Genomic DNA, 17,862 nt, shown 5'->3' on the forward strand with positions numbered 1-17,862 from the left:
ATGGGTTCATCACTTCGAACCGGAAATAAACGACAATCCAGGGAGTGGCGCTACTCCATCTCTCCTCCGAAGAAAACGTTCAAAGCCGCATCGTCGGCGAGTAGAGTCATGGTGACGGTCTTCTGTAACTCTGAAGAGGTTACTCTGTGTAACGTCATCCCTCATGATGCAGCGATCAACTCTGAAGTGTGTTGTGCTAGCCTCAGGAAACTGAAGAAAATTCAGCTTGTTCGTCGACACAAAAATGCAAACGAACTTCTCCTTCTCCATGACAACGCAAGCCCCACACAGTTTTGCGCACCCGAGAGGATCTCAGAAAACTTCATTGCCCTCTTCTTCGTCATCCAACCCACAGCGTGAATCTCGCAACTTCCGACTTCCACCTGTTTGGCCCAATAAAGCATGCACTCAGCGGGAAACAGTACTGGCTCCGACGTCGACCAATAGAGTGGTACCATGTGGGCATACAGCCCCTCCCAGTAAGGTGGCGTAAAGCCGTCGCACTGAACGGAGATTATGTTGAAAAGTAGGGTTTTGCAGCCAAAAGAGTGGTGTATTGTAATCACGAATGAAAGCAACCTGCTTAAGAAAAATGATGCATCACTTATTTTACGCCCCTCGTATCTGCGATAATTTCGAGTGAAATAAAGTAGGACTGCTGGACAGGGACTTGAAATCTATTCGTTTTGCAGCATAATGCTTCAGTAACTACCGAAAGTTCTCATACTATACTTTTTAATAGCGTTTTAATGGTAGGGGTGGGACTGAGAAGCCACAGTGATTTTATTGCTTAGTAGCGGTCGAAATTTCTCTGTGTCAGGGGAGTGGCTAGCAGACAAAAGATCCGCCCGCCCCTGCGGATGCTGGCGGTGGAATGTGCAGGTTGTGGGAGGAGGCGCGTCCAAGTGCGCGCACGCACCTTGACACACATTCCCCCCGCCGTGCGTGGCCGGTTAGAGGAGCTGCGAACGTCTTGCCTGTACCATCGGAGCCGCCACACGACTGCGCTACTCGGCAATGTATCTCGCCGGTGTCTGTCTCGTGACTCCCCGGCATATCCTTGACTACCTGACTACCAATCCCCGCCGCCCCCTCCCCCCCCCCCTCCACCCTGCAGGTCGTGCTATTTGTGTTAACTTCAAAAACATCACCAGTTACCAAACGACGAAGCAAACCAGTGACACGGACATAGTGGGAGAGATGATTATGTACAACCGTACGAAAATGTTTATCAGAGACCGTTACCAGTAAAAAACTTTATTGACCCACTTACATTAATGAAGCAACAAATTTCGAGGGGTAAACCTCAGCTTGAAGCTACAATGGCAATACAAAAGCATTTAACAAAAGTGCACATAGATATTAAAGTTGTTCTGTACAGTCTTGGCATGTGCTATGGTGCCGGCCGTTGTGGCCGAGCGGTTCTAGGCGCTTCAGTCTGGAACCGCGCTGCTGCTACGGTCGCAGGTTCGAATCCTGCCTCGGCCATGGATGTGTGTGATGTCCTTAGGTTAGTTAGGTTTAAGTATTTCTAAGTCTAGGGTACTGATGACCTCAGATGTTAAGTCCCATAGCGCTTAGAGCCATTTCAACCATGTGCTATGGTCATCCTGCGGAGAAAGGAGGGAAACCTAACACGAGGGAATATTCACTTCGTTTGTTGTTCTGCTGATGACATAAAGAATTTTAAATTTTCACTCACTCTGTTCATATGAAACGGCTGTCTTCTTGTGTTGCTAATCTTGTTGGATCTTCGATTAATAAACAGCATGGTTTTAAAAGGTACAGGCACGTTTCATTAAAAGTATTACGTATTGATACCTCGCATGGAAAGTGATTTTGGAAAATACTTTTGCGGTCAACTGTGACGGCCATCTTCTAACGCCATTACATTTATTGACGGCGGTGAAGGAGATGGTAGTGACAGTACTGGCTGAACGGTGATGGATCGTGTACGCAAACTGTTGAAGTCGAGGAAGTGTAAGTCGTGTGGGAGGGAAGAATACAAGGGGACTTCAAAAACTATGCTGCAAGTTATTATGAAAGGCTAAGTGACTTTTATTGAATGCTGCAAAGCACTTCAAATTGACACAGATACATGTCACCACACTTTCAACATTGCCACCCAGTCTCTGTGAACAACGGTCGGAACGTCGCATCGTGCGAGGTGGCGCTGTAGTAACACACTGCACTCTCATTCGGCAGGACGAAGTTCAAATCCCCGTCCGATCATCCAGATTTCGGTTTTCCATAGTTTCCCTAAATCACTTAAGGCACACCCTGGGAGAACTTGTGCTCCGTCTCAAGTCACGTCGTCGTAGATGGGACTTAACAATAACTTCCCATCCTCCCTTCTTTGGAAATTCTAAAAGTCATTCGATTTCTCGACGTTAGAAATCCGCTCGTTGGTCACGGAGACATTCTAGAACCGCTGTGTGAACGTCCTCATCGTTGGAAAATATCCCCCCTCCCCTTCCCCCACCCAGATGTTCTTTCAGTTTGCCGATTAGATAGAAATCGCCTGATGCAAGATCTTTCTTTCCGATCAGCATCACCCACGCTTCTGCGGCCTTGATCAAACTGCTATCACCATTGCCCCATGGCCGGGCGCGTCATTGTGTTTGGTCTATATACATCCAGAATTTTACGGTGAATCTGTACGCTAAAATGAAAAACTACATCGTAAAAAAAATTAATTAATTTACGAGTACTTGCCTGACCTTTGACTTTGACACAGATAAGTCAGGTACTGGATTTAAATTCTCTTTTGATTCTTTTTCCTAGATGCATACATTCCATTTTTTTCCTATCTAATATAAAAAAAGTGTAGTGGAAGTTTCCCAATTAAGCAGCTGGGAAAAGAAGTACAACGTATTAATGGGAAAACTGGAACCTCTTGAGTATTGTTGCTGACAGTGTTGTGTTATCTGGGCAAGTTTGAAAGTCTGCTAAAACATCAATTGTGTTTCGTCTATATACATCCAGAATTTCACGGTGAATCTGTACGCTAAAATGAAAAGCTACGTCGTAAAAAAAAATTTCCAGGAAATGCAAAAGAAACCAAACCGCCTTCAGTCACTAATTTCATTTTTATTCCAAAACACTATAAATAAAAGACACGATTAACGACAAGGTGGTTTTTTGTTTTTTTTTTCTTTTTTACAGATAAATAGCAAAGACTTCCGTCCTTTTACTTAAACATATGAAATTGTGTGTTGGATATAGTTAAGTATGCCGAACCCGGGTGTTGATTCCATTCTTCTGCACAAAATTTCTGAGCCGGAACTATATCGCTGTCTTCTCCGGGTGCTGTGAGCGTGAGTTCCCGAGTTACAAAGTCCGTTTCACCTTCTAGAAACCATCATCGGAAGTTACGTCTGTTTAACTGTAGCAATGGCGCCACGGAAATGTTTTCGTGGTCTCCGCGTCACGTATTTCATGCGAAAAGAATAGGATACTGCAAGAAGAAAAACACATCGTAGAGAAATTTCTACAGAAAAATATGAGGAGTACAGACGCAGAAAAGTAATCTTGCAGACCTAAATTAAAATTTAAGGTTTTTAAGTGCCTCAGGCGATCACTACAAATGTGAGACACGAGTTACAGAAAAATATTAGCGATAAATCGTCTATGAAATGTATGTTTGGCGGGGAATTCTCAGAATTCGATAAACTGAAAATTATGATACATACACCACTGGCCAAAATTAAATCTGAACGATATCCATGCCTTTAAATTTGAATTAAAGTTTAGTTATTTCAGACCTGTTCTGTAGCAAAGTTCGCTACAGAAAACGATAATGTTAGAAGGGAAGACAGAAGATATTACTTTTCAATGAGAACAAAACTGAACAGTTGAACTTTTCATTGCATTTCTTCAACAGTTACTACGCATTCTATATTTATATAAGCGGGGTTCTCGCCCTGAGTTTGTTCATATTCTCTGCTCACAATGACTTTAAACACCACAATTACACACGTTCACTCAGACAGAGCATACAAACTGTTCGAGGAACTGTTGCGGTATTCCAAATAAAGCAAAAAGTTACAGGGAAAGTATGTAGAAACATCAGATCTGTAGAATATGTTGAGCATCGAAACACTTTAAAAAACTAAATTTCACAGAAAATGTAAGAACTATACATAGCCATTAATTGGTTCAGAGAACTGGTTCATTTTCTTCAGCTTTTTTCTCCTCAGCGGCAGGGTTTGCTAACGACGGGAAACCAGACATCTGTAATTTGGTAATTATTTTATCTTAATTCTGCGGCCAGAGGATGTTACAGCCCCCGTAATCACGTGTTGCCCTAAGAAGGGAAACTCTGATGCACAATCTGCCTGTGAATCGTGCCTCTGCGTGTGTTCGTACTTCAAATGCTTCAGTATTGTGGTCCTACGGAGATGGGGAACCAGCCAGCTAACTGTTTCATAGATGAATACAAGCAAAGTCATTGTTACACTTTCAGTGGATCCATTAACTTAACAATTGTCGTCACCATCGTCATTTTCGTCGATAATCATTTGAAATTCACTGTTGGGTAAAGGGCCCCGCAACATTTCTCCATGCATTGTATAATTTGGTCACACGTGTCCATGTTTCTTCTTGCATTTTTTCTGGCATCATCTACCCACCTTCCATTAGGTTGTACCCTCGGTTTTTTTCTTATCTTTTGGATTCCAACAGAGAACTTCCTTGGTTTATCTAAAACCCATTCAACTAGCTACACGTCTCGCTCATCCTCATTTCAGTTTCCGCACTGTCATGATTACGTACTCCGTTCCACACCAGTCTGTTCTCTGATCATGTAACGGTATAATGCAATCTATAAATCAAGATTTGCGTGAGTGAGATGGCCTACTACCGCCAAACGGCAGCTCACAGCAACAGGGAAAAATTTTACTTTATGTTGTCTATTTTTGACATCCGTCTTTCAAGGACAGTGGTGTCTGTCTTACGTACTTAAATCTCAACGCGTATATCTCGTAAAATTTTCTCCTATTAACTACTTTCAAATCCATTTCTCTTTTTCTAATCAAACTAACATTACAAGAAGCAGCTTAAAGGTGTCTGACGATTTGTCATTAACGACAAGCACAAATGGATTTGTCGTCTTTACACAATTTCGTCGGCCATGCGATTGTACGCTTGAAATTGTGAACACTTCAGATATTTTTAAAAATTTTGCGTCACCAAATACGCACGTTACCTGCACCATTCGCTGAAGTAGACAGTTGTAAAAACAGCCGGCCGGAGTGGCCGAGCGGTTCTAGGCGCTACAGTCTGGAGCCGAGCGACCGCTACGGTCGCAGGTTCGAATCCTGCCTCGGGCATGGATGTGTGTGATGTCCTTAGGTTAGTTAGGTTTAATTAGTTCTAAGTTCTAGGCGACTGATGACCTCAGAAGTTAAGTCGCATAGTGCTCAGAGCCATTTGAACCATTTTTTTTGTAAAAAACAGCTGACAGTCTTTTCTGCTTAGTGAAAGGGTGCACGCAAAATGGTTGGATCGAAATATTTGTAAAAGTATAATTTTTAAACAGCGAGAGGTTGTAAGAGATTTGTTACAATGGCGGACAGTAGAACTTTGTCATTGCAAAACGGCTTAGAGCAATTTTTGAGCGCACCGCTCACTCAGCTACTGATACACACAAAAGAGACAAATATCAAAATCGGCCAGCAGTGGTAAAAAGAAAAGTACGCAAGAGAACTTCAACTAAATTGGCCAGGTGTAAGACTCGTGCAGTTAGGATTTCGTACAAACTTAATTATGTACACAGATAGTTCATCGATTCTGGAAATCGAGGATCTCCCTGTTATCGACATTGATACTGACAGGATAGCAGTCCCAGCGACTCCAGGACTTTCGAGAATGTTTTAATTTCAAGTCTGAAGTCAGCTGACAAATATCAAAAGAAATATTTTTTCGTGTGATATAATAACAAATTCACATATCTTTCGACGACGTTGACGTAGAAGCTTAACATTTTTACACCGCCAAAGGACTACAGACCTCAGCATGTAACATACATTTCAATTTCATACGTCCACCTATTCCTGAGAAAGAGGGGTCGTAACAGATGGATGGGCGGACAAACAGTTGGATATCGAACGACAAAAAAATAATAATAATAATAATAATAACGTGCGGTATAATTGCAATAATTTGCATCGCCAAGGACTGTACACTCCAACGTGTGGCATAAATTTCAACTTGATTCGTCTACCTATTCCTGAGAAAAACAGCTTTCAATAGTCGGACAGACAGACAGACGGACAACAAAGTCATCCTGTAAGGGTTCCGTTTTTACAGATTGAAGTTCGGAACCCAATAGACACATTCAGACTGTGGAAGACTACAGCACGTCGCCAGGTAATTAAGTTTCCACAGTGTACCGTGGTACCGACAATGTGCGGTTGAAATTCTGCGCATGCGTCAACCAGCAACTGTTTGGTATGACAACGTAAGTCATTTACATTCAGTTGCGACCCAATTGCGAGAGAGGACAGTTGCTTACGGAGATCAGCAGATTCTAACTGGCCGCCAGAGGCGTGTCCGAAACGTGAGAATAGCTGCTATTCACCGCTGGTTTTTTCGAGGTTAACGGAAAGGGAGTAATAAACGAACAGAGGATTAATATGTGGGTGCAAAGTTTCGTGATGAAGAGCGAAGCATTCGAGTATCTCAAGTGAACTAAGAAATGGTAGAAATGGTTGATCTGACTATTAAAGAAGACAAACGTTTCATGTCGATGAAACTTATGATTACATGACTATGAACTTGCAACATTCCATAACGAGGGTACAAAAAAATTCTCATCGCGCTGCGAGAAAACTTTCAACAAAAAAGAAAATTATATTGCAGAAAAGTAGTGTGAGTACGCCTCTGAACAACAAACATTATTGTCATTAAGATGCAAGTTATTCCAGTTTCCACGACGAACAGTAGGGACTTCACAGGTGTAGCGTGCTAGGCGTGAAGCTCAAAGAAGGCAAAAGCAAACTAGCCCAAGCAGAACCTTGTCCATTGTGTATGCAGCGCTGCGGCATCCACACTAGCGCAACTGGGAGGGTCATCAACCACACACACTATGCTGCAACTTGGCGCGTTATGGGCGTCACGATTTTGCAGTAGTGGCGAAGCACGAACTCGCGAGTTCAAAGGCTATTGCGCGCGTGTTCCATCACATGGCGTTTTTGTCTCTGCAATGTGTAGCTGGAGTCAGCTCAAACAAATACTGCTCATCTTGTCTCTCATGGGACGCTTAGTGTCGACAGAAAGCGTCGGTTTGTTACCGCGTTATCCGTAGAAAAGAAAAAAAAAAAATTTACGTGCCCATTCGATAGAGCGGTAACAAATTAGTCTCGTGCGATTTTTGAGTCATCGGTAATTATTTCACAGGGACAGTAAAATATGAATAATAGCCAGTGCTACAGCTGCAACTGAAAAGGCTGTTACTGCATGGAGATAGACAGCACAGGCAAGGCCAGTACTGTCGTTTCTGGAGTAGAGTACTGGTTTTTCTTCGTATTTTACTGTCCCTATCGGTACATATCGGTAAAACGAATATCGCACTAGACCAATTTGGGACCGCGCTGTCGATGGGCAGACAAAATTCCCCTTTCAAAACCATTTCATTTGTAACGAGAAACAAACCGACGCTTTCCGTCGACGCTGGGCGTCGCAAGTAAGACGTCATGAGCGTCATTTCCTCGAGATGACTCCAGCTACACACTGCAAAGACGAAATTGCAAGTAACTGCCGATAAGACCAGAAGAAATGCGCCTGACGACTATTAGGAGGGACACCCGATATCTCTACAGGGTGGTCGGAAATTCCCGTTACAGACTTCTAGGACTTGTAGAGGGAAGTGAGTACATCGTATATTGAATAGGAACCCATGTCCGGAAACGTCATCCTACGTTAGAGTCAAAGTTATAGGCGCGGGCGTCTGTAAATGTACGTATACACGGGTTGATTCCGTGATGATGTTACAGACTTTCTAGGATGATGGAGAGCCATAAATGTACTAATTTGAAGTAAGGATCCCTGCACCGCAAACGAACGAGTCGAAATTTATAAACGAAAACCGTTCTGATACCTCTGACAGTTGAATACATGTACCGGTTCTTGTGTTGCGAAGAGTGTAGGGCTAGTAACTTTCAGTGGTGGTAGTGTGGACAAAAACGAGAAAAAATGTCCAATAAACGTGGGCTCTAAATTGCATACCTGAGGAGCTATGACCGTTCGTTCATCTTCGCTAATGTGAAACACATCTCCTCTACTGAGCAAGTGTTCATAGCTGTTAAGGTAGGCACTTTAGAGCCCACGTTTATTGGACATTTTTTCTCGTCTTTGTCCACACTACCACCACTGAAAGTTACCAGCCCTACACTCTTCGCAACACAAGAACCGGTACATGTATTCAACTGTCAGAGGTATATGAACTGTTTTCGTTTATAACTTTTGACTCGTTCGTTTCCGGTACAGGGATCCTTACTTCATATTAATACATTTATCGTTCTACATCATCCTAGAAAGTCTGTAACATCATCACGGAATCACCCCGTGTGTACGTACATTTACAGACGCCTGCGCCTATAACTTTGACGCTCTGTAGTCTCGTTGGATGACGTTTCCGGACATAGGTTCCTACTCAAAATACGATGTACTCGCTCCCCTCTACAAGTCCTAGAAGTCTGTAACGGGAATTTCCGACCACCCTGTATATTTCCGGTGCCAAGTTTCGTACATTTGTTTCTTGACTTCCCGGAAGCATTAAATATACTTTCACACCAGCACTAGCCAAAAAAAAAAAAAAAAAAAAAAAAAAAAAAAAAATGTGTGCTTGGAACAGATTTGCGACTGGAGTGAAGGCTTTCTGCCGGACAAAACGCAGTACGTCCTTCGTAATGAAAAGATACCATCAAGCGAAAATAGTATGCAACGTACCTCAGGTGAGTGTGGCAGGGTCCGTTGCACATCAAAGTTTCTATACATATTATGAATAAAAATCTGCTGCAGCGTTTCTCTATCCGTGTGGGAAGGCCAATCCCAGGAAATATTGTAGAGATTTTGGTGCAGTTTTCACTACCAGACAGTCTGACTCACAAGGAAGGTTTGTGTATACAGTTTATTACCGTTGCGCCTCACAAGTTGTACAGTAGTAGATACCTAGTGCAACCCGTGCAAAGCTGCGGTGGATCGTTAGTATTATAGATGCAAATGGTCAAGCAGACAACGCTCTCTGTTTTCTGAAACTGTTCGCAGGCGACTTTGTTGTGTAAGGTGGCTTCCGTTAGTCAGAAAATTGACACGAAAAGCAGGAAGAGTCGAAGATGATCAGCGCATGCAGCAAAAACTGGAAGCCGACTGTTAATATAAATGAACGTAGTATATGGTGCGTAAGCAGAGGACATGATCTGATATCGTTCGACTACGCGACAGCTGATCTGTTACAAGTGGCAAATATCTTGGAGTATCTGTCGGGAATGATTTAAGGTCCAACGACAACATAAAAATGCCCACTGGGAAGGCAGATGCAATAGTTAAGATTTACCAGAACCATCCTACGGCAAATTCGCCCAAAAAGTAAGTCAATTACAAAATTCTCGTACGAATAGTCCTTGAATTTGTGCACTGATCAGAGAATGTTACGTAGCTGTATTTCCTGATAAGAGGAAGAGAAGATTCAAATAAAAGTTGTTCGCTTCATTGCTGGTGTCTTTAATCAGTCCGAAAGCGTCACATAAGTGCTCTACAAATTCCACTCGAGAACTGTACGCTATGGGTGTTCTATATGGTTGAGACTCTTACTCTAGTAATTTCGACATCCCACATTCAGAAGCAACAAACACATTACTTTCTCAGAGATATAATTAGAGAAATTCGTAAGTTTACGGAAGTGTGTTGACAATCGTTTCTTCCGTGCACCATCTGTGAATAGGACTGAAAGCGGGAAGCGACACCCGACGACAACCATCATTCGGTGCCTCTGTCGTGAGCGTTTTCACTTTGTGTGCTTTTCCGTGCGTTTTGAGGTAGACGATAAGGAGAAGAGTACTCTAGGTCACAATGCAATATTAAGTGACAAAGATATGTAGGTGATTAGCGTAAAAGTAGTTTTATCGTTGCTGTATTTGTGTGGCTTCATAACTGTCTGGTGACTCTTCGATAAACAAAAACCGTGCAGGTTCCATGTCTGGTCGGCTCTAGAGTTTCTTCCTTGTATACGTCTATTGCAACTCCTGTGAATGTGAAAATGCCAAGTTGCCCAGTGTTTCGAATTCTCCTTTAAACTGCAAGTTCCTGTATAAATAGTTTGGCGAGCAGTTGTTTACGTCAGGGGAGTAGAATTATGTCTGGTATTACACTTTGCTGTTCAATTTGAACTGTGAAGCCAATGAAATGTATTATTACCGCATGTCACTTCTGATATTTCAACTCCATGAAGTTCAGTCTTTCTCTTTAAAAATAGAATATCTGACGACTCTGTGTACTGCTCAGTGCTCATGTTATACTACCGCACCTCAGATTTTATTCTTGAAAGCTTCCAAATGTTATGTTTCTTCAATGAACTTCTCAGTATATTAGCCCTTCAATAAAATTACTTATTGCTATCTTATGACCTATCTCCCTCACTCCGACTGTAAACAGTATATAGCTTCAAGATAGCTGATTCCAGGCGCTATCCCAACATGTGACACACCTGTCGCGTTTCTACAGTCATAGACTGTAAACCACTGTAAAGTGCGTGGCAGAGATTACTTATCAATGCAGTATAATATTAAGATTTTCTCCTTCCCTGGAAACATCCTGCATTGGAAAAAAATGAGAGCATCTGAGCCCTATAAGAGCAGTAACTAATATTTTATTCATGTCTCCTACAGGAACGGCGCGTAGGGAAATCCAGAATATTCCTGTAATGCTCAGTGAAAATCAGATCTCAAAATTTTTTATTTTGATCGTCTCCTCATTCTTTTGCGTCTGCAAATTCAGAGTTATCAGCACCTCAGTAATAATAATTGTTTCGTGGCTTAATAGCCGGGTGTAGGTCTATCAATTGGACGTAACTTCGGCGACTTGCGTATTCCTAGTCTACTCCAGTCATCCAACTGAGGAAAGGGGACCTACAGTTTAACATGGGATCTCGACTCCTCACATCGCACGTAGGTGAACGCTAGATTATAGGTAGACTGAAAATTTCCATGGTCTGACAGGAATTCGATCCCGCAACCTTTCAGTGTCTAGGCACCCGCTTTACAAACAGACCAAATTTTTTTTCTATCTGTTTCTTCGTCACTTTTCTTATGCAGTTCTGTACGGACGTCGCATGAAATCTCTCAGATTCGAGCGATGAAACTTTTACTCTGTTGTTTTTTTTCCCGTATCGGCTGACCACCAGGCCCGAAGACTTCGCAAGTCAGACTGTACGTTTGTCTGCATTCGCACGAAACTGACTGTTACTCCTAAAAGATATGCGTTTGATACACTCCATCTGTATAGGAATGCCTGGAATAAGGACCTAAAATCACATCAAGTCCAATCCAGAGTTTGCCTGTATTCTGCAAGCAATATCTTCTGTAGCAGTCGTCCAATGAACGGATGCGCATCACTCACTTCATGTAGCTTTCAAACTCTCGTGGTCCTCCTAATGGTTATTACAACACAGTTCGAATATTCCCAGTTTATCATTTTTACTTCTTCTGAAGTGAATCAAATTATATTTCTCTGTTTTTAGCTGTAGCTGCCATTCTGTGAACCAGGCTGATATCTTCTTCAGTATCCAGCTGTATATGATCTGACTATTTTCTTAGTAGAACATTACCTCGCGGCCAACCACGCCATATGCCAAATCTGTTACGTTAGTAACATAATACTCCAAGTTCACGGCCCCCTATAATCCGATAATTCGAAATAGTTTATTATTGACTATCCAATCAGGATAATCCGCAGTGATATCCGGAGGAGTAACCCATAAAACTTTTCCTAAAATGGCGACGGTGAGTTGTAGGATAGATAGTCTTTCGAAACTTAAGTAGTGAGCGCACCTGTGTCTATGATTACCAGTATAAAGTATCGGAACAACGTCACTGATAGTTAAGTTTCTATGATCGGAGCTTTCGGAATCTTTGTAGGCTGTTAAAAAGAAGGTCGCGTTGTTCCAGAAAGATCTCCATGTTTGAGCACCAGGGGTGGACCTGTGTCCATCAACTGTCGATCAGATGCATCGAAGCTGTCAGTCAGAACCAATGGTGGCCTCTAAGCGAACCAGTTCGCTAAATGCCTTGTGCTTACTGACAAAGGCATCACTTTGTGGTACCCGCCAGAAGTAACAAAACCCTTTTCGGGACGAAGGTCATTATGCGGAAACAGACGAAATACGAACTATCTTGACTAATCAAAGGAGGACTTTGATTTCATCCTAGACTGCTGCCGACGTTTACAGAGCTTTCTTAGAAGAACGTCATTAAGAAGCATTGTTACCGTTCTACTATTCTGACACTTGTTTCCAAGGCAGTAAAGCCGTAGTTTTCTACACGTATTTAGACTTGAGGCGCACACAGAGCTCAGTGAGACACTGAGGTACAAGACGATAGGCACTGAATGGAGTTTCTGATCAGTGCTTGCCGTGCTCACAACAATGCTGGCACCATGACGGCTTTCGTTGTCGCACAGTTTTGGGTAGAACAATAGATATTTTGTAACGATTTAAGTAAAACCGTGTTTGAGGTATTTTGCCGTTCTTAATCTTGGCACTGAACAAACTAACTCGCTTTAAAAGTGACATGTTTTAGCAGCTGGCTTACATCTACATCCGTACTCTGCAAACCATTGTGAATTGCATAGCAGAGGGTATGTCCCATTATCGTTCCATTAATGTATGGGCGCAGAAAGAATGATAAAGAATGATTGAGAGCTTCTGTGCGTGCTGTAATTATTCTAATTTTGTTCTCATGATCCGTATGTGAGCGATAGTAGGGGATTGTAGTACATTCCTACAGTCATCATTTAAAGCCGGTTCTTGAAACTTTGTTAGTAGATTGTCTCCAAATACTTTCCATTTATCTGCAAGAGTGCTCCAGTTCTTACAACATCTTTCTCCTGTGGGTAAACAACCTGTGGCCATTCGTGCTGCAGTTCTCCGTATATTTTCAATATCCCCTGCTAGTGCTGTTTCGTACAGGTCCCACACACTTGAGCAATATTCTAGAATGGATCGTACGAGTGATTTGTAAGCAATCTCCTTTGTAGATATACTGTACTTCCTCAGTATTGTACCCACGGCTGCGCGGTGGCTGTGCGGTTCTAGGCGCTCCAGTCCGGAGCCGCGCTGCTGCTACGGTCGCAGGTTCGAATCCTGCTTCGGGCATGGGCGTGTGTGATGTCCTTATGTTAGTTAGGTTTAAGTAGTTCTAAGTTCTAGGGAACTGATGACCACAGCAGTTGAGTCCCATAGTGCTCAGAGCCATTTGAACCATCTACCCACGGCTGAGATTATGTGATAATTCCATTTCACAGCGCTACGAAGCGTTATGCCCAGGTATTAGTATAAGTTGGCCGATTTCAACAGTGACTCTTTGGATACTATAGTCACAGGATATTACGTTTTTTCGTGTTGTGAAGTGCACAGTTTTGCATTCCTGAACATTTAAAGAAAGTTGCCAATTTCTGGACCTCTTTGAAATATCATATTTATGCAGTTACTTTCAGACAGTACTTCATTATAGATAACTGCATTATCGCGAGATCATTAAAATACAGCTTGAACAGCACGGGTCCCAACACATTTCCCTGGAGCACACCCAAAGCTAAGTCTACATCTGATCACGACTCTCCATCCAAGATAACATGCTCTGTCCTTCCTACCAATAACTCCTCACTCCGGTCAGATACTTCGTCTGATACCCCATATGGTCGTAGACTCCGTTGATAACAGGCGTAGGTGTGGTACTGTGTCAAATGCTTTCCAGAAATCAAGAAATGCCGTATCTACCTGATCGCCTTGATCCTAAGTTTGTTGGTTTTCACACGATCGATGTTTTCTCGCACCACATGCTGGTTGGCATGGAGAGGGCCATTCTGGAAATGTTAACCAGGCTCAGACAGGATGGCTGTTGGTTCCTAGCCTCCTCGAACCACAGCTTTGTATGGAGCCGAATAACAACTCTCATTTACTTACAACACTGTCAGAAAATGCTCGTGCGGATCCTTGAACAGGTGCCACGAGTGATTCCCTGCTCTGTCATTGCCCGACTGAGCTACATTTCCATGTGTAAACAACGTTGATGAGACGTTTAGTATTCCTACGAAAATACATCCCCAATTGTAGCCAAAGGATGTTGCCTGGCATCCCAGTAAACCCATGCATCGGCACACCATGGTGTGGACGTATTTGGTGCGGAGCAGTGCGTGTGGTTCCCACAGACTTGACATTCGATCCAAATGGCTGCTATAATCGTCGGGCCCGGTAAATTCATGCATCGAGAATATTCATGACATATATATTCAGCGTCAATGACGTTTAATCACTGATGCAGGGTTGAGGACAGTATAACGACGCAGGTATTGCATACGACTGGAACACTTTTATCAGAAGAACGCAGGTGTTGGGTGGAATTTGCGACCTGTCATAAGAAGTTTGCCACCTGTAGTGGTGAACGACCAGAGCCTCCGCGTGATAAGAGCTCGAGCGACGCGACCGTGACGACGTAAACAGAGGGCAGGCTACTGTGCAAGATGGCGGGCGGTAACATGGCGCCCGGCCGGTCCGGGCGCGCACTCACCTGCGGCGCGGCGTCGGCATGCAGGCGGGCCAAGGCGGCTCCAGGGGCACTCGCGGCACGGGGCGCTAGGCTAGGGGCACGGTCACTGGCTCACAGGCGGCGGGCGCGCGCAGGGCACTACACTGTCCGTGCTGCGGCGTCGGCGGCGGCGCACCAACTGACCGCGTTCCGCGCGCCGCGCGGCTACCTGCGGCTGCCGAGCGCTCGGCAGGCGCCGGTGGCTCCGCCCTGCCGGCCGGCCGCCGACCACAGCGGCGCGGTGGGGGGACAGGGGCAGCCACAGCAGCGGCGCTACGGACCGCGCCGAAAACATCCGCCCCGTCGCTCCGTGCGGACAGTCACACTCACTCCACGCACGGTGCCCACGTCTGTATTTCTGTTTCGATAAATGCATTTCTGTTGTCTAGCAGCGTCACATTTGTTTGTAAAATCATGCTTTCAGTGGCTGCCTCTGCTAGCGTCATTGTCAGATGCTCTTACTCATCGCGAATCACGCCTGACGTGTTGCCCACACATAAGGGAACCTCCCCATCGCACCCTCCTCAGATTTAGTTATAAGTTGGCACAGCGGATAGGCATTGAAAAACTCAACACAGATCAATCGAGAAAACAGGAAGAAGTTTTGTGGAACTATGAAAAAAATAAGCAAAATATACAAACTGAGTAGGCCATGTGCATGATATTCAACATCAAGGCTACTGTGAGCCCAGGAGCGCCGTGGTCCCGTGGTTTGCGTGAGCAGCTGCGGAACGAGAAGTCCTTGGTTCAAGTCTTTCCTCGAGTGAAAAATTTAATTTTTTATTTTCAGACAGTTATCAAAGTTCAGACACTCCAAAATTCCAGAACATGTTCAGAATTGCTTGGACATATGCAGGATTTGACGGTCTACACACGGAACAATTTGAAAACGTTAAAAACATATGTTTTGACAGAGAACAGGGAAAACTGTGCGACTGTGAAACTGTTGCATTCATTTGTTGCAGTTTATGTGACAAACTCATGTTTTCATCACTTTTTTGGGAGTGATTATCACATCCACAGGAAAACCTAAATCGCGCAAGGTAGAAGAATCTTTTTACCCATTCGCCAAGTGTACAAGTTAGGTGGGTCGACAACATATTCCTGTCATGTGACGCACATGCCGTCACCAGTGTCGTATAGAATACATCAGACGTGTTTTCCTGTGGAGGAATCGGTTGACATATGACCTTGCGATCAAATGTTTTCGGTTCCCATTGGAGAGGCACGTCCTTTCGTCTACTAATCGCACGGTTTTGCGGTGCAGTCGCAAAACACAGACACTAAACTTATTAGAGTGAACAGAGACGTCAATAAGCGAACGGACAGATCATAACTTTTCGAAAATAAAAATTAAAACCCGAGGGAAGACTAGAACCAAGCACCTTTCATTCCGCAGCTCCTCACGCTAACCGCGGGGCCACGGCACTCTGGAACTCACAGTATCCTTGATGCTTATGTTACGCATGGACTACTCAGTTTGTATATTTTGCTTATTTTTTCGTAGTTCCACACAACTTCTTCCTGTTTTCTCTATTGATCTGTGTTTAGTTTTTCAAGGCCTATCCACTGAGCCAACTTATAACTAAATCTGAGGGGAGTGCGATGGGGAGGTTCCCTTGTCAGAATCGACCTGCTACGTCTCATGGAACTTGTTTCTCATCGTGAGTTGCGATCACAGTGGTCTCCGGCGGCAGATTTTCCCTGCGTCTGGCGCGCAAATCACATAGTTTCTTTACGCAAATGGACGCGCGTTAAATTAGAGGTTACCGTAATACAGGGTAACTTCAGACATTTTTTAAAGTTTCTTATGACTTTTAATGTGAAGATGGAAACTAAACGTAGTTCTTCGAATAGAGACAGTTTTCCATTGAACAGAAAGGTCCAAAATAACGTATTCATTGTTTAAAAGTCCACAACTGGCAAACTAATTGACGGAGTTGTCTCATCTTTGGTAGTGTAATAGTTTGTAGTTCCGGCAATCACCACGCAAGCGTTGTATCGCGTTTGTTTTGTTTTGTCAGATGACAGTCGCCAGATAGTCAGATTTCCAGAATGAGATTTTCACTCTACAGTGGAGTGTGCGCTGATATGAAACTTCCTGGCAGATTAAAACTGTGCGCCGGACCGAGACTCGAACTCGGGACCTTTGCCTTTCGCGTGCAAATGCTCTACCAACTGAGCTACCCAAGCACGACTCACGCCCCGTCCTCGCAGCTTTACTTTTGCCAGTATCTCGTCTCCTACCTTCCAAACTTTACAGAAGCTCTCCTGCGAACCTTGCAGAACTAGCACTCCTGAAGGAAAGGATATTGCGGAGACATGGCTTGGCCACAGCCTGGGGGATGTTTCCAGAATGAGATTTTCACTCTGCAGCGGAGTGTGCGCTGATATGAAACTTCCTGGCAGATTAAAACTATGTGCTGTGCCGAGACTCGAACTCGGGTTTGGAAGGTAGGAGACGAGATATTGGCAAAAGTTAAGCTGTGAGGACGGGGCGTGAGTCGTGCCTGGGTAGCTCAGTTGTGGGTAGGTAGAGTACTTGCCAGCGAAAAGCAAAGGTCCCAAGTTCGAGTCTCGGTCCGGCACACAGTTTTAATCTGCCAGGAAGTTTCAAGTCAATGTTTTGTTCTTAGTTGCACCTAGTTACTCGAGTAAACATGGCTGGCGCAAGGCTTACATTCGATGAAAGGAAGTCAGTTTTGAAGTGGTATTTTAAGTACGAAAACATTAATGAGGTTCAACGGCAATGGCGAAATGAGTAAGAGCCACCGACACGTTTAACGATTCGTCGCATTCGAGACAAATTTGAAGCCGAAGGCAATGTTAAAGATGTACACAAACAACGATCTGGACGACCTGTAACAGTAACAAGTCCAGCTAACTGCCGTCGTGTGTTAACAACAATTCACTCGCTCACCACAGAAGTCTGTGAGATAGTGTGCCCGTGAAACTGGAGTGAGTCGCTCAAGTGTTCGGCGAATTTTGAAGACAGCAAAGTGGAAGTGCTACATCCCACGATTGCTACACGCAATGAACGAGGATGACCCAGATCGCAGAA

General features: G+C 43.9%; 1 protein-coding gene across 1 annotated transcript in view; it reads right to left on the reverse strand.

Moving 5' to 3' along the window:
• Positions 1-14,925, reverse strand: part of LOC126158923 (protein bowel-like) — a 283,609-nt gene extending 268,684 nt beyond the window's left edge. The window contains exon 1 of the mRNA XM_049916476.1: positions 14,784-14,925. The gene's annotated coding sequence lies outside the window, so the exon portion shown is untranslated. The remainder of the gene's footprint in view (positions 1-14,783) is intronic.
• Between the last annotated feature and the right edge of the window lie 2,937 nt (positions 14,926-17,862).

This window comes from Schistocerca cancellata, chromosome 2, assembly GCF_023864275.1.
Source record: "Schistocerca cancellata isolate TAMUIC-IGC-003103 chromosome 2, iqSchCanc2.1, whole genome shotgun sequence".
NCBI lineage: Eukaryota > Metazoa > Arthropoda > Insecta > Orthoptera > Acrididae > Schistocerca > Schistocerca cancellata.